Source organism: Equus caballus, chromosome 2, assembly GCF_041296265.1.
Source record: "Equus caballus isolate H_3958 breed thoroughbred chromosome 2, TB-T2T, whole genome shotgun sequence".
In the NCBI taxonomy this organism is placed as follows: domain Eukaryota; kingdom Metazoa; phylum Chordata; class Mammalia; order Perissodactyla; family Equidae; genus Equus; species Equus caballus.
In genome coordinates this window covers 59,904,728-59,928,903 of record NC_091685.1, presented here as the reverse complement: position 1 = coordinate 59,928,903, position 24,176 = coordinate 59,904,728, and positions in this window count along the sequence as shown.

Sequence of the window (24,176 nt, the reverse complement as noted above, 5' to 3'; positions counted from 1 at the left end):
GAGTAAGAACATTGAAGGGTATTTGCTATTGCAAACATGTTGCCTGCAATCCTGAGCTCATGATTCAGTGTGTTGTTAGCTTAATTCTGTTACCTCAAGTAATGCCACCCATCTTAGACCTCTTAAAATCTGTGGATACAGATAATGAAATTGTTATGAGTCACTAAAGGGGGGAGATTATATACCTGTTTGTTACGTTGCCATTGCTCTGCATGTCTTTATTGGGAAATATGTGGATTTCAGTGATAGCTCTAACTGGTTGGACATTGCATCAAATACATACCTGTCCATCCTCCCCACCCACTGTGAAGTTATGAAAGCTCTTGCACTTGCACTTGTTGTGGAATGTGGATGAAATTATTGATTATCTGCTGTTCTGCTTCTGTTCTTACCCAATTGCTTTGTCAACTAATTTCATTCAATATTTGTTCTTTAGACAACTTTTAAAAGTCATGAATTTAACCTGAAAGCAAAGTGATCTCGTTTAAAGTTATCTGATCTCTTCACATTGCCTATTCTAGTTAAATATATGTCACCAAGCAAGTAGGTAAAATATTTCTTTATCTACCATGATGCTATGGATTTGAACTATGAAGATTCTCAGTACATCTGCTACTGTAAAGACTAGGTGTTGCCTAAGAAACCAAGCTTTTCACATTTATGTTCATTAAATATGGATGATGCACATGGTAAATCTCAGATGCAAATTACATGTAAAAAAGCTACTTTAGCCAAATGGGAACAGCTGTGCGTTTGAGAATTACTTGAAGTAAGAACACTGTACCATACTCTATTCTGTGTGCCATAATAAAACACTGAAAAACCTAAACCAAATGGATTTGAAGTCTTTGAAAAAATTTCCTCAAATTTGGTAACCTGGTCAGTACCCCTCCCGCTTCTCCCCCCAGCAGTCCGGTTCTCTTTCAGTCTTTCCTCTCCCAGTTAACGACACCACTCCCCACTCATCTAATTCTGTAAACCAGAGACCGGGCGTGATCATACCTCCCACTTCCTCTCTGCAACCCCTAGTCTAATCTATCACCAAGTCCTATTGGTTTTCCTGCCTGCATACCTTGAATCCATCCACATTTCTCCATTTACACTACCACCATGCTAAGGACTCTTCCAGTGTCTACTCTTGTCCTCTTTCAGTCAGCACACTACAGGCATCTACTGTTTTGAAAAGGAAATTTTGATCATGCTGTCCCCTTGATTAAAACCCTCCAGTAGATTCCCATTTCTTTTAATATAAAAACCAAAATCTTTGGGGGCCAGCCCGGTGGTGCAGTGGTTAAGTGCACATGTTCTGCTTCAGCAGCCCAGGATTTCGTGGTTTGGATCCCGAGTGCGGACATGGCACCACTTGGCAAGCCATGCTGTGGTAGGCGTCCCACATATAAAGTAGAGGAAGATGGGCATGGATGTTAGCTCAGGGCTAGTCTTCCTCAGAAAAAAGAGGAAGATTGGCAGCAGATGGTAGCTCAGGGCTAATCATCCTCAAAAAAAAAAAAAAAACCCACAAAACCCCAAATCTTTAAGGTGATCTTCAGGATATGCATAGACCTGACCCTGAACTACCTCTCCAACCTCACCCTATGTATATTTCCCTGCCCCTCGTTTCCAGCGCTCCAGCCAACCTGGACCTTTCTTCTCCCACCTGCCACAACATTTTGCTGATTTCTCTGTCTAGAGTGCTCGTCTTTTCTTTCCTTTCCTCAACCTTGCCCAGATTTAGGCTCAGTTGTCATTCCCTTGGGGAAGACTTCCCTGACTAGGCCAAATTACTCTATTAAATGGGTTCATAAGACCACGTAGACTTGTACACATGTGTAATTGGCATCTATTTCTATGATCGTTTGAAAATGTCCGCATTTTCCACTATAGTGTGATCGTCAGAAGCAAGGAAAGCAGACCTCTTGCTCACCATTTTATCTCCAGCATCTAGCATAGCTCCTGCCACAGTCTACTATAAATATTGATTGAATTAATGACTTCTCGATAGATCAAAATGCCTCAGGGATGACTAAAAAGCCAAGAGTATTCAATAATCAGTCCCAGTCTAGTCAACACCTGTGGAAACAGCAGAGAGCCAAGAATTGAGTGTCTATTCTGGATTCTAGTTTGTTAAAAAGTGCAGGCCTTCCCCACCCCTACCCCCATCCCCACGCTGGCCTCAATCTTCTTAGCTACATAAGGGTCAGCGGTTGATGTCTCAGATGCTGTCTAGATTCAGGATTCAAAATTTCCTTAAAAACTTTCATAAACTCAGGCTAAATGGGTGATTGGAAAACATACATATGGCTGTATGTTCACACTAAAATCCATCATTTAGAGGGAATTGCTAAACTTAGTGTAAAGTCTCATTTCTAGCATTAAATTGGTAAATAATTAATTTGATTCCTTTTTTTCCCACATGGAGATTCTAGTGCTGTCGGAAGAGTTGCTGTGTCCCAGGCACTGAGCTAAGTGCATTGTCTGTATTAGCTCATCAACTGCTTTCTTACAACAATGTTATGTCCAGTAGGATTATCATCCCCATTTTACAGATGAAGAACTAAGGTTAGGTGACTCGACCAAGGTCACACAGCTAGTTTGTGGCAACACTGGGGTTGAGACCTTGCAGTTCAGCTCTAAAGTCCATGCTCTTGACCGCTCCATCACATTCCTCTCCTTTGCAGTCCGGCTTGGGAGGTGTCCTCGTGGAATCAGAGCATATTTTCACAGGCACGTGTTGTGACAGTGGCTTGGGAGTTTTCACACAATTATTGGAATTCTTACAATGCAGTCCTTGTACCATTCAAGGGGCACATTTACATTCATAATGTTCCATTGTAGTTACTTAGGATGCTCAAGCTTTTCTTTAATTCCTTTGATTATTTATGTCCATATCTTAATTCTTCTGCTTAATTTTAAGCTGTTGGAAGGCAGGAACTAGGTTGTATAAATAGAAAGGAATTTGAAGTTTGTCTTCAAGGATCACCAACTTTCAGGATGCTGGTTTTCATGGTGTTATTCTTGTATCTGGTGACAATTTTGTAGTTTTGTTCACATTTGACTGGTCCTCAATTGTTTCTTCTCCTTTTCCTCCTTCTGCTCTTCCTTTTCTTCATCCTCCTCTCCCATTTCCACGTCTTGTTGTTGTAAGCTCTTTCAAATTATTTTGGGAAGAGGAGAAAGTTTGACCGAATAAGTAAATATCTTTGTTTCCTTCCACAACACCCAACAAAGTTCTTTGAATTCGACGGAGATCTTAAGTATTTCTAGAATGTCAAAAGTTATTATTTGTGAGAACTTTGCATAAACATGGCCAGGATGGAATGGAGAATTTCTTCTTTCTCCCTTGGGGACAGACTGTGAGAGATGAAAATTGGTCCAGTCATGATTCATAATTGAAAGGGGTTTCCAAAGGCAAATGCAGGATGTTTTCCTCTTCGGGGGAAATTCACATAGCAGTGAATTACACAAGCTATGCAGCTGGGGCCACTTTCAGTTTAAGGTCCTCTAGAAAATTCCCACTGAAGAGTTGTACGTGAGAGCTAGAAAGCCAAAGGTAAAGCATCATGAGAAGAAAGAAATTCAGCAGCCCCAGAAAGTAACTGTCGGTAGCCTATTTCAACACAGATAATTATTTGTATATGGAGGGTTTTAAAAGAAAGCAATATTAAAAACAAACTTAACAAAGAAAAAATATCACATTTCCTCCATTCGGTCACCGTTACTTCCATTTATATGTTCTTCTTTAGCCCCTGCTTCTATTCACTTATATTTTGACGTAGCTTGTCCATTCATTCCACACATATTAATCATGCACTTTGTACCAGGCTCTGTTCTAAGCACAAGGAATATAGGCACAGGGAAGAAGGCAGACAATATCCCCGTTTTCAGGGATTACAGTGGGGTGTGTGTGTGTGTGTGTGTGTAAACAGACAATGAACAAATAAGGAAGTTAATAGGTAAGTGACATTGGATCCAAGCCAGACGTGCAATGATGTGGGGAAAGAGTGTTCCAGGTGGAGTTTATAGCAAGTGAAATAGCCTGGCTTCTTTGGATCCAGAAAAACGTCGTAAGCTCATTGGTGAATATTAAGAATGAGACAGCAAGTAGGAAACAGGGCTGAGAGAGACAGGCAAAGGCCAGGTTATGCAGGGGCTTGTAGATCAAGGGGTTTAGATTTTATTTCTTGTACAATTAGAAACTTTTGAAGGGGTTAAGCAGGGGATGGTGACATGATGGGATTTCCATTTTATAAAGACCGCTCTGGCTGCTGTGTAGTGAATGGGCTTTAGGGAAGCAAGAAGCAAAGTAGAGAGTAACTAAAAGACTGTTTTGGCCCAGATAAGGGTATGGTAACTTAGAAAAGGGCAGTCAGTAGCAGGAGAGATGGCATGATGTGGTGTGAAGTTTCTTTTACTGACAGAATGAATGCACAGAGAGAGAAAGTTGTAAACAGTATCTTATTTTTGATAACTACATAATATTTCATCAAATTAATATGTAGAATGTACTAGTTTCTATTGCCACATAACAAATCACTCCAAAGCTTAGTAACTTAACCCCAATCACTCATTATTTCTTAGTTTCTGCAGATCAGAGGGCTGGGAAAGGCTTAGTTGGGATGTTCTGGCTTTGGGTCTCTAATGGGGTTGCAGTCAGATGCTGGCTGAAGTTACTGTTATCTGAAGGCGGAACTCGGCCTGCAGAATCTACTTCAAGGTGACTTACCCATGGGGCTGGCACCTTCCTCTCCATGTGGGCCTTTCTATGGAGCTGCTTGAGGATCCTTACAACTTGGCCGCTGGTCTCCCCCAGAGCAAGGCTTCCAGGAAACCAACGCGGTAGTTGCAATGTCTTTTACGGTCTGGCCTCAAACGACATACCATCACTACCGCTGTATTCTAGTGGTCACAGAGACTCTCTGATTCAATGTGGGAGGACGTAAACACTAAGAGGGAAAGATCACTGGAGGCTACCATAAGATAGTGGGCATGTGATTATTTCTTTTATGAACAACAATCATCCATTCAAGAGATTCTAAAACAATTCCAGCTTCAAATATTTTTTCTTGTTGTTCTCATCAGTGTACTCATTTTTATTTGATTAGGTGTCCCAATTTAAAAATATCTTTTAAGACAGCTTGGCAATGAATATCTTCATCACTGGATATCACATTTGTCCTTCTATTAAAGTATTTCTTTAGTAATTCCCCTACTGGAATTATGTGTTCAAAGGGTCTTATGTACACTTGGATAGCTCCTGATAGGTATCCCTATATTTTTTTCTATAAAGCTTGATGGCTATACTTCAAGGCCTTAGCTTTCCTACATTAATGCATTTGAAATGAAATATGTATTACTTTAGTTAATTGGGATAAATAGGGTGGCAGCTAATACACGACTCATGTAAGTTGTGACAGAAAAAAGTGTTTATTGTTTTGAGAGGTGGTCAAATCCATTTCAGTTGAACCTTAGACTTTTTTTTTCAAATAACTTAGATTCTAATATAGGATACACATGGTTTTAAATGGGGCACTTCTAATAAACAAAAGTTATGTTGATTATAAGTAGTCTTAAATATGAAGTGACTTTATTAAAAAAAAGCTGAGATGCTGTAGGTGAGGCTCAGGTTTCTTGTAGCTATTAAAGACATTTTCATTTGTGTATTGATGGCCATTAATCCCTTTGCTCTTAGCTAAATGTATTCTTTCAATCCATAACAACACCACATCCTTATAATCTCATATGGAGTATGAGCCATTTCCTGATATGACCATTAAAAAAAAAACAACTAGCAGGATGCTTTGATGCAGCAAAACTAACATTCCCTTCTTACTCTACATCTAGCCTGCTAGTAAAGACAGAAACCTGATATTAAAACTCTACCCGCGTTTTACCTAATTACTTCTGGTTGGAGAGGAAGGAATGGTCTGCTCATTCTGACTTAGTTTGTTTCTAATCATTTACTCACTGGAAAACCCCACCTCTACTACAGAGGTTAGCCCCCCCGCCCCCCCAATGGAGGAGACCTCCGCCTTCCTTTGTTCTCTTCCCTCATGTAGGCACACACGCAGGAGAAAGTGTGTGAGAGAAAATCTCAACTGTAAGCCACAAAGCATTCACACAGTTTGACAGAAAAATTGGTGCCAGACATGTGAAGTCACAGGGCGATTCTGAGCTGAGAATAAAATGCACGGCATTCCCCAGGGACAGACGCAACGTTCTGGGTTCTGAGGACTAAGAGCCCTGATAATGTGCACCTGCTGCGAGAAGGCGCGTGCGGGAGGGAGCGGAGCGTGAGCCGCGTCTCCAAGGGACCACTTTAGTGACTCAGTAGGAGCACCTGGGGAAGGTGAAGGGGCCAGAGCCTCGGCTTGTTCTCTGCTTCCCCTCTGTGCGCTTGCGCCTGCCCCCAATTCCTGCCGGTCCCACCTGAACAGTAGGACTCAGAAACGGGCAGTGTGACTTGCGAAGTCTCCAGACGTTAGCAGTGGACGCTGACTCAGCTTCTACAGCTTCCGGCACTTTTCCTGAGGGGCTGGGAGACAGAGCCCTTAAACAAATGCCCCTCCTCAGGCAAAGCCATCAGCTGGGCGTACTTTTTTGTGGGGAAGGGTGTAATTTAGAGACCCTGTCCTCAGCTTGCTATGCTGAGGGGGTGAGACAGGCATCTTGCTGTTCAGGCCGCAGCAGCCCGGAGCCTCGGCAGCCGCGCACCTCCCCGCTACCCACTCGTAAAACAACAGTTTGCTCACACTCAGGGGTAATTTTAGCAAAATGAGTGGAAAAGTGCTTCCTTTCACCCACTGGGAGAGCATATTTCCGAGGAGATGAAGGTCCGTCTGTAAGATTGAGGCGTCTTCCTCTCCTCCCAGGACGCCCCCCGCAATCCTCCCGCAGCCAGACTCGCCCCGCGTGGTTCTTCTCTCCTACCCCCGCCCTCGCGGTGTTGGGGGAGGAAGGGAGGCGAGAAAAAAGGCCGCGGCATCCGGGCCTCGCTTCTTCCCTGCAGGGGCTCCTGACAGCCGCCGCCCCGGCCCCTCTCTGCAGAGCTGGGCTGTTTCCAGACAGGACTGAGCGCCTTTGACGGTGTTCTAGGATTACTTTGGAAATACAGATCATTCTAACATCTTTTCTATAATTTAACCAACAAACCTTCGTAACCTGTGAGAACCTAGGGAGCTGAGATGAAAGGCTTTGAAAAATCAAAACATTCTAAAAGGCCTGATACCACTTTTTCTTTGCTTTGCTTTTTGTTTTACAGCAGGGAGTCCACTGTGAGCCGCCCCTGGGGTTTCTGCACATTCAGTTCTGCCTCGGCGCCACCCACCCTCCCGTCGCCGCTAGTCACAGCTGTTTTCTTTTTTCTTTCCATCCTACGAGGTGAGACAGAAAGCACGGAGGGGTTGAGTGGATAGGGGAGGCCTTAAAAAGCTGCTTCTATCCTCTCAGCAAATACGAGAGCCCAAGGATACTTTCTGGAAGAGAAGCGCGCGCTGCGTGCAGCTCGCCTCCCCCGCCGAGAGTGCTCCGTGCAAAGCTGCGTGCCGGCTGCAAAGTCTTTAGCTCTGAAGACCCCCTACCCCCATCCCATCCCATCCCATCCCATCCCATCCCATCCCCGCAAACGGTCAAGTTCCCAGACTTAAAATACTTTAGAGCAGATCAGGTGACACACATTTCCACCAGGAAGCCCCGTCATTCAGAGATGGAGCGGAGAAGGGAAGGGGGGCGGCGCCCGGAATCCTCATTTTGCTAGATCTTTCTCCAGGTCGCCGCGCCCGGAGGACCGCAGAAAGGTGCGCAGCGGCGCTGGCCCATTGCGTGCCCTGGCGGGCGCGGCGCGGCGTCGGCCTCCACCGCGGAGAGGGTGGGGGGACAAAGGGTCCTCTTTGGAAACTTCTGTCCCGGTCCTTCTCGGCGCGCCGAGAGCCTGCTTAGCCAGGGCGGGGCTGGCTTCCGGAGCCCAGGCCCCAACAGGAGGCAGAGGCATCCGCAGTCTTTCCAGGCGGAGCCCCTCCCCACTGAGGCCCGGCCTGGAGCTCTAGCCGCCCTGGAATCCGATTTTAATGTGACGAAGCCAGACTCTGAGGCTGCGGCGATGCTGCCGCGGGGGCGGAAGCGGGAGAGAGCGGCGCAGCGCCTGGCGGGCCTGGAGTGGCCTCCTTCCCATTCCTTAGAGGAGCATGGCAGCCGCGTTTGCATCGCTAGGACGCCTGTTAGAAATGCTGTCTTGGCCCCACCCCAGGCCTACTGAACTAGAATCTGCATTTTAACGGATCCACAGGTGTCTCAGGTGCATGTTAAGTGTGAGCAGCCCTAGTAAAGAACCAGTTCAGATCTGCAGCTCACTCCCAGGCTTGGGTGTGGAGAGGGGAGGCAGAGAAGGTGGTTGGCCACTTTTCATAACAAAAGGGAGGCCGGAAGAGGCTTATCTTGCTTTCTTTCTTTGCATGTTACAAGCCAAGGACTGGGCAAGGGCGAGAGAGTTCATCTCCTGTCGTAGAATACTGAGCATCCACTCAATGTCCCAGCCAGGGTTTAGGTAGAGGAGCTCGTGTAGACTCCTGAGGGCCAGCACTTTCACTAGGAGGCCTGCTGAGGTAAGGCCACTTGGCACCTCCCTTTCTGAAGCTCTGGGGCTTTCCTTCCCCTGACTGGTTGAGGCTGCCCAGCCACTGTGGGGGAGAGATGTAAACTCATATGGGGGAACCCAAGTGAAAATTATCAGTATAATAGTCTCTCGCCCTCTCCCCAGCGTGGGATGTTGGTGATTAGAAAACATGCGCTAGGAATTCTCTGGACCCCATATCTGCCCCAGGGAGAGCATTAGCCTGGTCTGGGGCCAGGCAGAGTTGCCAGCCCTGGGGCATGGGAGGTCCAACGGGGAAGAAGCCAAGGTGCCCAAGGGGGCTCAAGGCCTCAGAGCCCACAAGCTGGGCCAGTCTCAGTCTTGGTCGTGGAGCTGGATGCCAGGATAAGGGGCTCATTGTGGGTCACCATATCTGCTGGTAAGGGTTCCAAGGAAGTTTATGTCATTCATTCATTCATTTATTCAACAGATACTACGTATCTATTATGGGCCAGATACTGTAGTTAGTTCCCTGGGGATGCAGCATTTACAGTAAAAATGTCCTTTTCTCATAGAGACACATGATTTTTAAAAAAGTGTATGCTATGTCAGGTGATTTGGGTTATAATGAAAAATGAAGTAGGATAAGTGGGGTAAAGTTTGACAGGAGGGTGCAATTTTATCTTGGTTGGTCAGGAAAGAGTTCTCTGTCAAGGTGGCTTTGGGGCAGAGATCTGAAACAAGAGAGGGGGAAAGCCATTCTTATAATGGGTAATGTTTAGACCAGGGGCCCTGAGTTGGGAGCACACTCCGTGTGATGGAATAAGAATGGAGAGGCCCAGAGGGCCGGCCCCATGGCAGAGTGGTTAAGTGCTCTGCTTCCGGTCGGGGGTTTCACTGGTTTGGATCCTGGGTGTGGACACGGCACTGCTCATCAGGCCATGGTGAGGGGGCGTCCCACATAGCACAACTAGAAGGACCTACAACTAGAATATACAACTACGTACTCGGGGGCTTTGGGGAGCAGAAGAAGGGAAAAAAAAGATTGTTGACAGATGTTAGCTCAGGGCCAATCTTTAGGGAAAAAATAAAAAGACTAAAGAGGCCAGTGTGGCCAGGACAAAGTTGTCAAGGTGGAAGGTGGTGGGAGACAGGGTCAGAGAGGTAGTGGGTAGGTGAGATGGGGCCTTGGGACTTGGTGAGGACTTTGGGTCTTACTGTAAGGAAGGTATAAAGTCATGGGGAGCCTTTGGAGGGTTTCTGGCAGAGCAGTGACATGGTGTGACTTTTGTTTTAAAAGAATCACTCTGGCTGTTGTGTTGAAGATAACTGAAGGGGGAAAGAGTGGAGGTTATTGACATAAGGCAGGTGACTAATGATGGTGGTTTGTTCTTGGGTGATTGTGCTGGGGGTGGTGGGCTGGGGTAGAATTCTGCATATGTTTTGAAGGTAGAGCTGATGGAATTTGCTGCAAGACTGGATGTGGGAGAATGAGTAGAGTTAAAGATGACTCCGATGTTTTTAATCTGAGAAACTGGGAGAATGAAGTTTTCATTGAATCAAATGGAGGAAGATTGAAGATGTAACAGGTTTTGGGGAAGGGGTATCATCGAGGGTAGGTTTTGTCATGCTGTGTGGCATTTGGATATATGTGTCTGAGGTTCAGGGCTTGAGATACAAATCTTGCTGGTGTTTTGAAATTCTTCCCTTAAATACTGTAAACCCTTATGAGAAAGATCTCCATGAGTGCAAAACATCATAGGATGATTGATAGAATTCCAAAGTGGGACGTCACCTAAGAAATCATTTATTTTACATACAAGGAAACTGAGATTCAGAGGGGTAAATTGACTTGTCCAACCTGATAGAAGTGATGATAGCAGAGCTGGAACTAGATTCTAAGATTCCGTTGTATTTCCCCTGCTCTATGCAGTGCCGCCTCCTGAGAAGTCATGTTGTTATTATTCCTGCTCTTTTTTTGATGGCTCAGGTTTTAGTGGACCGTGTAGGTTAGTGAAAACAGTCTTGTTAGGTTTCGGCAACACTGGCATGACAATGGACAGATCAGTACCGTTTAATGTTGAACTTTCTCTCCTTTTCTTCCCCTCTTTCTGGGGATTTCAGCTTTATTAGTGATAATCTAATAGCTAATACATGAAATAGTTCTATCAGGGGCCACCTATTGCCTTGGAAGTAAGTATATAAATCAGGCAAGCTCCAAGTGATCAACAGTAAATTGTTCACATAAAAAAAAACGCACAGCTCCAGAAACAACTTGAAATTTTTTTCTTCTTAAGATACTTGCCTTTGAAATAAGCAAGCTGAATGTACCTGCCTAGTTTTCAATTCAGTGAACTAGTTGAGTAAATCAGACCTCACACACTGAGAATTCACTTTGTGCTCTTCCCCCAGGGAAGCCCACATTCCAGCGTGGAGAGCAATGTGGTGATAGCCACGCACTGCTGTCGTCTCGTAAGGCTGGGCTGTCACTCCAGTGACATGGAGTCTGGAGCACTGTCTGCTCAAAGAGTCCCCTTCTCTCGAGACACACATGTGGGATGTGGAGTTGCAGCGTGGGGCTAAAGGAACATTACGTGAAGCCAGCCATTTCCTTTTTTTCTTTTGAGGAAGATTAGCCCTGAGCTGACTGCTGCCAATCCTCCTCTTTTTTCTTTGGAGGACTGGCCCTGAGCTAACATCCATGCCCATCTTCCTCTACTTTATATGTGGGACACCTAGCATAGCATGGCTTGCCGAGTGGTGCCATGTCCCCACCTGGGATCTGAACCGGCAAACCGTGGGCTGCCGAAGTGGAACATGCGCACTTAACTGCTGTGCCACCAGGCCGGCCCTGGCCATTTCCTTTTAGAGCAATTAGATTACTGATCATAATTCCTGAGAAATAAAAGCAGATCTTTCTGGCCAGGAATTACTTGATTGTGAAGCATCAGAATAAGAAAATTGCTTTGAAAGACTTAAATAATCATGTGGAGATTGTAAGAGGCCCATGCGTGTCATCATCTCCAAGGCCACGTGACACTGTTAAAGCCAACACATTTATTTTACATCTATGTGATCAGGCCTGTTTTCTCCTCTGTCCCCATCCTACTATCCATATGGGGACAAATTCCCCATCTGTGCCTTCCTTTCATTCTTCATGGTTGAGATTTTAATTTCAATGATTATAAAAATTTGATAGTGCGTTTTACTTTTGAGAGCACTTTCACCTTTTCTCACAACACTGAGAGCTAGGACGATATGCATCCTACACATTTTGCAAGTAGAAGAAGAGCACGGGCCTTATGGCAATTGCTTTCCCCTGAGATGCCATCTCCGCTTTAATGTCTCGTGGTCAGTCAACTTCCCATGGCAAGGCCAGCGTCCTACTTCCCCATCTCTTTCTTAGACCTGTCCTCTTCTAAAGTCTTCCCCAGTCATTACCATATCAACAGATGGAAACTCCATCCTTCCGGTTTCCCAGGCCGCACACTCTGGAGTCACCTTCAATTTCTCTTTTCTCCTACTGTCTACGATTCTGCATCAGCAGATGTCATGGACTTCACATTCAAAATATAGCCAGGGGCCTAGCCCTTCTCACCATTGCCAATGCTGCCATTTTAATTCTGGGCACCAAAATCTCTTGCCTATATTATTGCAGTAGCTTCCTAACTGCTCCTTTTGTCCTCAACTCCTCCTGTCCCGCAATCTAGACTCAACATAGCAGCCGAGTGATTTTTTTTCAAAATATACTTCTGTTGCTCCTTTGCTCAAAACCCTCCAAAGCCTTGCAGTTACTGTGGCCTATAAGGGCGTCTTGATCAGGGCCACCTCTCTCTGATCCCTGCTTCCCTCTTGCTCATTCTGTTCCCACCACCCTGCCTTCTTGTTATTTCATAAACATGTCAAACAAGGTTTTGCCTTAGAGCCTTTGCGTGTGCGGTTCTTTCTGCCTGGAGTGGATTCTCTCGGATATATCTCCTAGATATCTCTTATGTTTATTTGTGAGGCCTTCTTTGACTACCCTGTATGAAATAACAACTCCTTTGTCCACATTCAGCAATTCCTAACCTCTTACACTACTTTATTTTTTCTCCAAAGCAACCGTCACCCTCTGAATCCTTTATATTTTCTTTTTGCTTTTTCCCTTCTTCCTCCTACAGAAATATAAACTCCATGAAGGCAGGGACTTCGTTTGTTCAAGGCTGTATATCCTGGGCCTGGAGCTATGCCTGTCCCATAAAATATTTGTGCTTACAAGTACTTGTTGAATGAATGAACGAATTAATGAATTGGGAGCTGTTCAAAGATGGAAGGGGCTGTGTTGGTCGACAGCAGACTCCATCACTGGAGGTTTTTTGGTGTTAGCAGATTGTTTTAAAATGGACGTGAGGATCACAGGGGTTGGGCTAAACTAGATGTCCTTCAAGGAAAGCATCACAGTGTAGGGTTGAAAGTACGTGTCAGAGAGAACTGGTTTGATTCTTTTCTCTGACACTTACTGGTTCTGTGACATTGGATAGTTAACTTCTCCTCACCTCAGTTTTCTTATCTGTTAGGAGGGATTTCTACTTTCTATTTCATAGGGTGGTTCTAACAATGAAATTAAACAAGATAATCTGTGTAAAGCATTTAGCCTGGTTCCTGACACTTAATAAATGTATGGCAAATATAATTATGATGATAATAATGTCCCTTCCAGCCTCAGGATTGTGATAATCTGTGAAGGGATGTACCCAAGGCCACCCAAGAGATGAGTGTACCTTTTGACTTTTAGTTAGGTCATGCTTTTTTCACCAAACCACGATATCAGTTCTTTTCCTTCTGACTTTCTTTAGTTCTGGTAAGATTCCCTCCTCTCCTGATCCTCTGTTGGTCTTTTGGATTGCTTCTATTTTGAATTTTTTTCTCAAACCTATGTCTCCTACATTGTAACGTTTGCCGTTGATATCTATTTTGCCTGATGCCAATTTTTAAATCAAAAACAGCCTCATCACAGATTGCTTATGCTGACTCAGATTTAAGTGGGATGAATCAAATATCAGCTCACTCACTCCGAGAGCTGATATGTCTCTTGCGTAAACTGGGTGCTCAATAAACATCTTTTGATTATGCATTGGTAACTTGGTCTTCAAGAATGGGCCAAGTGTAATAATAATAATAATCTCAATAAAGATTATTATTGTCAACCAAATATGTTTATTTTCAAAATCTGAATGGTTTTGGGCTGTAGTATTATGGTTTTGAAGCTATTGAATCAACTGGAATAAATGGATTACGGTGACCTTGGAAGGAGGGAACTGCTTGCAGAAGTATAGTGGGACATGAAAAAAAAGTGTTCATGTCATACCTAGTCACGAGGAAGAATTTGAAATAAGATGAGAAAACATTTATAATATATTGTTACTGAAAAAGTGGGTTACTAAAGGATATTCTCAGAATGGTCATAGCCATACCAAATTTGTGCATAGAAAAAAGTTGAAAATATGCTGAAATATAATAACTATCTAAGATGGTGGGAATATGGGTGAATATTCTGCAATACCAATATTCTACAATGAATATTTGTTACACTTAGAATTTAAAAATTAAAATATCTTTCCTTTTGAAAAATGTGGTAGTAATACACAACTTCCCTCTCACTTAGACAAATCACTTCTCTGAGCTTCTGTTTCTGCCAATTGAAAAAAGAAATCACAATATCTGTCCTATACATTGTGAGGCCTAAGCAGGAAGATGTATCTGAAGCTCCTTTCTAAACTGTAGAGAATTAATTATATGAGTTTTAGGTGTTTTAATTATTGGCATTGCCATGGAGACGGATGCTACCGTTGCCATAGAGACTCGTGCCCGGCTGTCTTTGGTGTGGTTCTTCCACACCAAAGGATCTTCTGACTGTCTGTCTTTTCCGAGGCACATTCAGTCAGGCCTCATTTGTCTCTTGGGTGACTACACTGGATGTGATCATGTCCAACTGTACAGGAAAGGGGCTTGGAATAAGGGATCACTATTGCTTCCAACAAGATTCTGGTTTTTCTGGCACATTAGTCCTGAAATGATTCCTGCAAGTACAGATAAACTGGATTTTGAATCTCACTCTGGCCCTTCTGCCCTGATGACTCAGCTGTGTCCTGATTACTTTCTGCATTTGTATCCAATTACTACCATTGTTCCAGGTCCAAAGCTGATCAGATGCTGTCACCTTGATTCATGTGAGGAATAGCCCATGCCTGCCCCTGGGGGCCTCTGCTTTGCTGGTGGCAGTCTGCCTTGGGCCTCTTTTGGTCTGAGATGTGCAGTTTTTCCAGAGAGTGTGATATAGAGTAGTTGAGATCCATTTCATTTGCCATCTTTGCTGTACTACCCCTCCTTATAGGGAGGGATGTGACCTTGGCAGAGTGATATGACCTTCCTCTTGGCAAGCAGTTCATGCTGAGGGGGCATATGGAGAGGCGCCTATTGTCCATTATTTGTTATTCACCACCAAAGGACGTCTACTAAGACCCTCATTCCTCATCCTGCGTAATGTGAGCCATTCCATAAAGGAGATTATCTTTATAGAGAGCCTATGCATTCCCTTCATCTGAGGCTGGAAGTGGGGAAAAATCTGAATAGAGTAATGATCCATTGATTATCAGTCCATTGAGTCAATGATTAATGATGCTGAGTATCATACACAGGCACACATGTACACAATCTTGGAACTTTTGGACAAGAGGGGAAGAGGAAGACAGGAGTCTCAAATGGAAGTATGTAAGAAGGAGAAAAGAAGTAGAGAGCAGAAAGGAAGTGGGATGGATACTCTACAGTTATTGTAGCCTTCCTAGAGGTTTCATTTTAGGGATTGCGTGGTTCAAACCAACATTTGGATTTTTCTGGTTTATTGATTCTGAGACTAGTTCTGTTGATCACGGCTTCCTGATTGCTCAGAGTCATTGGTAACAGAAGAGCTAAAGTAAACGTACATCCCCTGACTAATGATAAGCAGCATTATTGAGCTCTTATCGTAGGGTGGAGAATTTACACTGCCCTAAATGCTTCACAAGAATCTTTTAATCCTCAAAATAACTCTTTTATTGGCCCCATTTTGCAGATGAGAAAACTGGTGTTCAGAAAAGTAGAGTGAATTGCCCAAGGTCACACAGTGAGTGTGCCGGTCATCTGTTAGTTTGTTCTCTGCTCCACGTCTCAGCTTGTCCCTGCTCCACTGTGTATGACAAGGAACTACATATCCCAGGCTCCCTTGCCTGACTACCTTACAGGTAGTATTGGCCAATAGGAGATACTTGTGAAAGAGTGGAGGATGGGAGAGTCGGAGAATTTCTCTCTGCCATCCTGGCCCTGCTTCAGGCAGCTTGTCTGGCAGTAGCTGTATCTCCTTGTTGACTCCAGCTTCCATTGGACAGCTCCTCCCTCCATAGTCTCAGTTCTTATTAGGTGGCTCCTGCTGATGTGTTTCTCTCTCCTACCAGATGGCGCTGGCTTCTGGGTGCTGGTAACAACATCTACTTCCTGTGACACTCCAATCTCAGAGGTAGTAATGGCTTCCCTCTGTTGCTAATTTCTAGGTCGCCTCATTGTTCCCTGCTATGGACTGAGTTGTGTCATCCTTAAATTCATATGTTGAAACCCTAACCCCTCAATGTGACTGTATTTGGAGATAGGGCCTTTATGGAAGTGATTAAAGTTAAATGAAGTCATAAGTGTGGGACCCTGATCTTATAGAATTAGTGCCCTTGTGAGAAGAGACACAAAAGAGTTAGCTCTCTCTTTCCGCCACGTAAGGACCTAGTGAGAAAGTGGCTGTCTGCAAGCCAGGAAGAGAGCTCTCACCAGAACCTGACCATGCTGACATCCTCATCTTGGACTTCCAGCCTCCAGAACTGTGAGAAAATAAATTTCTGTTGTTCAGGCCACCCAGTCTATGAGATTTTGTAATGGCAGCCCGAGCTGACTAATCTGTCTCCTTTTGGCTTCTCAACTTTTCCTTAACTTTGTACTGCCATTTCTCTGTATTAAATCTATTCTGTTTAAAACTCCTAAAATGTTTTTGTTTTCTTCTTCTCCTGACTGGACCCTGACTTACTAACTAGTTAAGAAGTTTGGAGCTGAGATTCAAACCAACATCTGATCAGACACCAAAATCTGTGTTCTTAAAAGCTATCTTATACTTCCTGGATTCTTGTGGTTGTCTGCAGAGGTTTGGGGGAAGAACCAAGTAAATGATATGAGACCAAGGCTCTGTCTGACCAATGCCACTCAAAGGGATGGAAATGGAAGAAGTTTCAAGTTTTCAGTGATTTTCAATGTCACATTTTGGATATAGTCTTTGCAATCACAAATGGAGGTTGGGGGCATTTGTGGAGAACAAGCACTCCGCTTACTGGGCCTGTTCTAATGCAGCAGCAAGAGGGACAGAGATGCTGTACCAGTGCAGTATGGATGTTGGTATTCCTTGTCAAGATCATGAAGCGTATCATGCAATAACATGCCACATCTGGAACCGAAGGAAGTGTTAGCTTGGCACTGAATTATATATATTTTTTCTTTTCTTGTAACACATGGAATTATAGAATGTTAATGTGGGCAAGATACAAGTCTTTAATGTTTTTAACTATTCTCATTCTTTGACAAATTTTTCTTCTCTCTTCATTGAGTCACTTCTTTCCACCAAATTCAAGGAGGAGGAGGATACTTGAGAAGATCTTTTTCACTTTTCCTTCCTGGGTTTTGTATTTTGCATCTCTTCAGGAAGATCCTGAGATCCATGTGTCTTCCTGAGAACTGTAAGCAAATCCCTCACAAAGAATATGAGGCAAAGCACTTTGCTGATTGCCAATGAGAGAGTGATAACTTTAGAAACATTGGTGGCGGTTTCATGGGTGGCTGATGGAGAATGGAGATCAGCATCAGCTCTCTAAATGTTATGGACACATGATTTGCTTCTATTTATAATGTTCGTTCTAATATGCCAAGGGAATGAACTCAGTGGGTAGACATGGATAACAACATTCACAGGGGCATGATGATTATTAGGCTGGGCAATAATTCCCAGCAAAGGAAATTTCATCTCAAGCTCTGATAGTAACGATTGCAGGGAGTGGGATGTGGAAGTGACATGTACAAATTTGTGCAAATTTCTAACATGTTCCATTCAAGGCATGCTTTATTAGAACTGCTCAAACCTGTGTAAATGCTGATGCATAGAAATAACTTCACTTGATACTTAATGACTTTAACTCAATCAAAATACTTTCCTTGCTGCTATCACTGAGCAACAAATTGTTGGTCAAAGATGATAGGCAGTTACATGTTGTTGTACTCAGCAGAACCAGTTATGTATTATAAGTGACTAACTAATAGAAAAAACATTCATTTATTTGCTCATTGCCTTCTTAAGAGTCTGAGAAATGGAAAAATAGAGACTTGGAGGATCTCATGCAACAGTTAGAATCTTAATACATTTTATTTGGTAAAGGGGATCCTGCAAAATAAAGTTGCATATTCAGGCACAAGATAATGGAACCTAGAGTCTAACCCAGGGGAACTTGAATGTGATGTTTCTGCCACTTCTACAGCAATGAGTTTTAAGGTAAGACTCCCAGAAAGTCAATTAATTCCTCCATGAACTGAAAGATGGATAACGGGGACTGCTGAAGGCAGGCTGGGCCCAACAGGTAGATGGCTCATTCCAGAGAAGAATGAATACAGGCTATATATTTGCTCTTTTTTCTGTAAAAATATGTAGTGGAAAAGGTTAAGGGTCTGATAAGAGAAAGGCCCAAGTTCTAATCCTTATGCCCAAACTTCTGCAAAACATTGCAATGAAAATAATTCCTGCACAGATGTTTGTTATAAGAGCTCACTGATTTATTAAGGTGAAGGGCCTGGTATGTAGTAAGCTCACAGTTGTTATGGTTGTGATGAGTGTTTGGATTTGGGCATGGCGTGCGCTGCTCTGAGGGTCCATTCTGGGGAAAAGGGAGTAGGGATTTTTATGACTCCTCAGAACTTACACCAGTGGATAAGAGTTACAGGGGGTCGGATACTGGAACGGGGGAAAGAAGGCTTTGTAAACAGTTAAAGCTGACTGATGGACGCCTCACAACAGTCACTTTCCTGTCACTGTAGATACTCAATTTAGGCAGCTACTTTTCAGGCATGAAAAAGGGGAGTTCAATATCAGCTCAGTATCAGAAGCTAAGCAACCTGTAGGATTCTGTGATTCCAAATAGCAAATATTAAGTCAAGTTTAGTGTAAACATAGCTAGCTCTTCTGCTTGAAGGTTTGCTGTAGATTCAATTTTTGTGTGTATCTCTTATACACATAGTAATTTAATATATGCCACTATATTAATTAATACTTTTTAAACTAATAATAATAAAGGCAAGGAGATTTACCGTTTACGAGGCACCTACTATTTCTCAGACGTTATTCATTGTTATGCTTACATTTTTAATTTTATTTAGGCTGCTCAGAAGTCCAGTTCAGAAACAACTAGGCAGCCTTGACTGGAAAGAAATCTGGAGAAGAGGATGGATAGCTTCCTCTTTTTCTTTGAGATATTCACATATTAAATATTTTCATGGATATAAGTTAATAACTTTTAACTTTTTATTCTTCCCAATATTAGCACATGCTGTTTCAAGTGCAAAGTTCCCCTTAGCTGAATTATTCTTGCTGGCTGTGAGTAAATTTTTAACATTTAAATTGAGGAAAATTTAAAAGTATTATCTCAGGATTCCAACCAGCCTCGAGTTTTCCAAGTTGAAAGGGGAGGTGTAGGGATTTGGTGACTGTACTGAGGTCCGAGCTTCCCAAGTCCAAAGGCACAGAAAGCACTTTGTGCTGTATACTACTCTCTGTTTTCAACCAATCTGTCATTTTCTGGAGGAGATAATGGACAATTAAAATTAAGGATATGCAGAAGTCATAATGTGAACTGGTAATTTTACTGTGCTCACCAAGGTTCCTTTAAGAGATGAGAACCAATTAGACAAGGAGGCTAATTTCAATGGCATCTCTTTTAGCTGTCGTGGCCTACTCTCTATGAATGTGAGAGTGCCAAAAGATGGAGCCTATGATATTTGCAGCTGGCCTCTGACTTGTGAACCTATGATCTTGATGCAGAATCAGGGATCTCCTGTGTCTGCCTCTGGAGACAATATTGTCACTCAAGTTCGTGGACCCATGATTCTGTGCTCTTTTCCCCTCTTCCTCCCCCACCTCCCCGTACACACACCCAAAACAGACTATAGGCATGGGGGCCTGTATACGTGGTCAAACTTCCTGCTTTGGTCTTTAGAATGATTATCTTTCCCTTAAATATTACCGAAAAAATGGCTTTTGATCTAGTCAACTGTTAATTTTTTTTCAGCTATGCTCTCTTCTAAGACAAGAATGCTAGGTAGACCTGCAGCAATGATTTAAGGACCATTACCTGAAATTAATAACTTATTGAAGAGAGGACAAGATAACTTCAAATTACCTCAAATAAGAAATTGAAGGGAACTCGAAAAGCCTTACAGTATGGTGTTGAGAGCAATAAATATGGATTTGGAGATTTAAAGTTGTCTTCATCGGCCTACCACACACTTTTTCTCTCTTATTCTCAATATTGTTTTAAATAATTTACATCAAGAAATTTTTAAGCCCCAGGATTATGTAGATGGATCATTGGGTGTCTAAGTAGTTTGTATAGTTTATTGCAGTGAAAAATTCAATTATTTTCCACCTAAATTCTCTATGGGTAATGAATATATTACAATGTCGTATACAATGTATTATCGGTGTCCACTGATGAAGAAATATATTTGCATATGAGTACATATATATTTACATTGTATACTTAGTCTGGTAAACTCACTGTAATTACAATCTGTATTGAAATCATGTATAAGAAAATTAATGTTCCAATTAATTTCTTATCTTCAAATTAAATAAATTCTGTACCTATAGCTTTGATCCAATTTAAAATTCAATACATTCAACAAACGGTTTTGATCAGGTACTATGTGCCTGTTAACAGTGCTGGTCACTTCCACAAATGTCATCTCATTTAGTGACCTCAGCAGTCTTTTGAAGAGGATGTTAGCACCCCCATTTTACAGATAAGGAAGTGGATGCTGCCTTAGTCAGTTTGGGCTGCTGTAACAAAATACTAAGTGGCCTATAAACAACAGAAATTTATGTCTCACAGTTTTGGAGGCTGGAAGTCCAAGATCAAGGCACCGTAATTCAGTGTCTGGTGAGAGCCCACTTTCTGGTGCATAGATGTCTGTCTTCTCAAGGTTTTTGCATGGCGGGGGCATCAAGGGAGCTCTCTGGGGGGTCTCTTTTATAAGGACACTAATCTCGTTTATGAGGGCCCCACCTTCACAATCTGAGAACCTGCTAAAGGCCCCACCTCCAAATACCATCACATCGGGCATTATGATTTAACATATGAATTTGAGGAACACAAACATTTAGTCCATAACAGAGGCTTAGAGGGATAATATAATGGACCCAAGAAACACAGTTTTATATCTATAGACCTGGGACTTGAACTCAAATCCACTGCTTCTGCCCAAGCCAAAGGATGCAGGAGCTCCGGAAGTGGATGACTTTTGTGTAGACTCAATAAAATAATTCACTTAAAAATAGCTCCTGTTTCCCTGTGGGTGAATTACATAAACCACCAGGAAAAAAATAACTTGCTCCAAACTGGAACAACCAATCTATTTGTTGTGGAAATGAATATCTCAATGTTTTAGTACTGTCTCTTCACTGACTGGCAATAGAAGGCAGTGTGCTAGAAATAACACTTTCCTTTTCCATTGAATATTAAAGTTACCATGAGAAAAGTGTTTGCCACATTTTTGTGAGCTGAAAGCTGTTGTGGTAGAAAGAATCGGCACTTATTTTTTATCTGATGTTTTATACTTCTCCTGATGCAGCCAACGCTATTGCATCGTTTGTTTAAAACGTGAAGTGATTTATAAGCATATTAAATGAGAGATGCATAGTATTGGTTTATATTCTTTCATTCAATCTAGAAAGAAAGAAAGAAGGGAACACAGCAGAACTTTCTTATAAATTTAGACAGCCACGGTGGATGGAGTTGAGGGGCAGTGTGGCGCAACGGGTTAAGAGTGTGTGCTCTGGAGTTGGAATACTGCGCTAAATCCCAGCTCTGTTATCTGCCATCTATGTGACCCAGAGAAAGTTTTTAAAAAATTTCTGTGCCTCAGTTTCCTTATGTTTGAAAATTGAGAACTAATTAGCTTTGGTACTTCTTACAATATTTAAAACAGAATAGAATCTCTAAGGAAATCTACTGGAAAAGAAGAAATTCTGTTTTTTAATGGCTTAATGTCATTGTAGCCAGGGACTGGTTGTAGTCACTGAAAACTCTTGGAGGTTTACGCTTAGCTTTAAATATAGTCTCTCCCTGTCACTGAGCATATTTGGAAACATGAATTTCAAATTGCTTTCTCTTTAAATAGTAGTGTTACAATTGGCCTGGACAACAGAATTAGTGAATTCCAGAGAAGAAGATCATTATATTCCCAGGCCCTACTCCATAATAAATATTTGTTGTGTTAAGGAATCAGCCAAGCAATTTGATACATTTAGAAATGTCTGCATGACTTATCAAAGGTATGTTGTTTTAGTAATTCATTTTTTTTGGTGAGGAAGACTGGCCCTGAGCTAACATCTGTTGCTGATCTCCCTCTTTTTGCTTTAGGAAGATTGTCACTGAGCTAACATTTGTGCCTCTCTTCCTCTATTTTATGTGGGACGCTGCACAGCGAGGCTTGATGAGCCGTGCTAGGCATGCCTGGGATCTGAACCTGTGAACCCTGGGCGGCCGAAGTGGGGTGCGTGAACTTAACCACTATGCCCCCAGGCTGGCCCTCGTTCTATTATTTTTAAAAAGGGCAAAATGGTGGTCTTTCGGAATTTGCGGAAATATTAAATTCATTCCTTCTCAGGAAAGAAAATGAGATGGTTGAAAACAAAGTTAGGAGCTGAAGGTACAGGTCTCTGGTGCTGGCCTTGGGGCATTTTCAACAGTATATGCTACAAAAAGGGGTTTCTAAGCTGTGATAGACTCGGGGGCAAGCACTGGTAAATGAGATGATTTTAAGTGTAGACAGATGACTATTTTTATAATAATGGCTATATATTTAGTAAGTATTTTAAAAATTCGACTAGCACATCATATAGATCTACCCTCTATTTGCACTTTGGATAAGAGCTCCCAGACTTTTCTTTGAGGAAATGCTGCTGCATCATTATTGTCAACCCTGGTGGGACTGACTTGGTGGGTCAGTCAAAGGGCACCTTCCTTTGCTGACCAAGGTGAGAGGCAAGCACGTGCTGTTTCTGAACTTCCAATGAAGTGAGACACAGTTTTGAGTTCAGTTAGCGCTGTGACTGCAGGAGGATCCTAGGCGTCCCAGCTGCTCTTCCCCAGCGCCTGCCTCTTGGGCTGATCCTTCTATCCCAAGAATTATCCTGTATCCTTCCAATATACTCTTCTTATTTTTTAATTCTGCAAAACTAAAGTTTTTACTAATTAAAAATCCTGTTTCACCTTAGGTGTCAAGGATATTATCGCTTCCGGAAAAATTAATGTTTTAACATAAAACATGAGTTGTCTTAAAGAAAAATGTAAATAAATAATTGTACAAACAATATGCAGATATAGCAAAAATGGTGAGGACTGGCAAATGGCTAAAGGTTGGAAAAACATCATTACAAATCTTAACATTAGCAACGAGTTTCCTGGTTACATTTAGAAATTAAAATAGGAATATTTTGAAAAGCCACCAAAAAGAGCATCCAGGATTTTATTATTGGGATGATCCTATTGATAAAAATATGTGGACTTGGAACAAATAATATGTGAATAATTATTAATGGCCTTAAAGATCTAGAGCAGATACATTTTGAAAGGGATTTGTATTATATCCTTGGTCAAAATCTGGCCTGTATTTAAAGAATTTAAAAACACTTATTGCTTATATCAGAGAATCCTGTTTTTCTTTTTCTATGTGAAGTATTTTATTTATTTTTGACTTTATTTTCCCCAATGAGTAAAACACTGAAAGTCTAAGTCTCTGTCAACCAAATCAAGAATCAGTGCTGTAGGTAAGTGAGTGAGTGAGGGAGTGTGTGTGTGTGTGTAAACGAGAACCGTGCATCTGAGTCCAGATGTTTCTTGTTATCACTGTTGGTGATTTCAGTCCTGCTTCTTCTGGACACATTGTTATAATCCATGAGGTCCTTTGAGTCCCAACTCCAAGGAGCAAGTTATGCCTCCTTTATTGTCCCTCTCACCTTGAGGTTCTCTGAGTCCTGGTGTGGGATTGAAACACCTAGAAATCGAAGACTTCTATCTCACCAATGTTACCTTTTCATTTGATGCTTTTATTCTAAAAATATAATTTTAAAATTTTGGGATGAATGTTGGGCTTAGTAAAGCTTTTGACACCTGAAAATCTTTTTGGCAAGTATGTTTCCCAGGAATCACTCTCGGAAATAGTGAGAAGACTTGCAGGTCGCTTATAATCCCCCAAAGAATCTATTCAAGGGAAAGAAAGGGTGAGATAGTGGCGCTTTCAC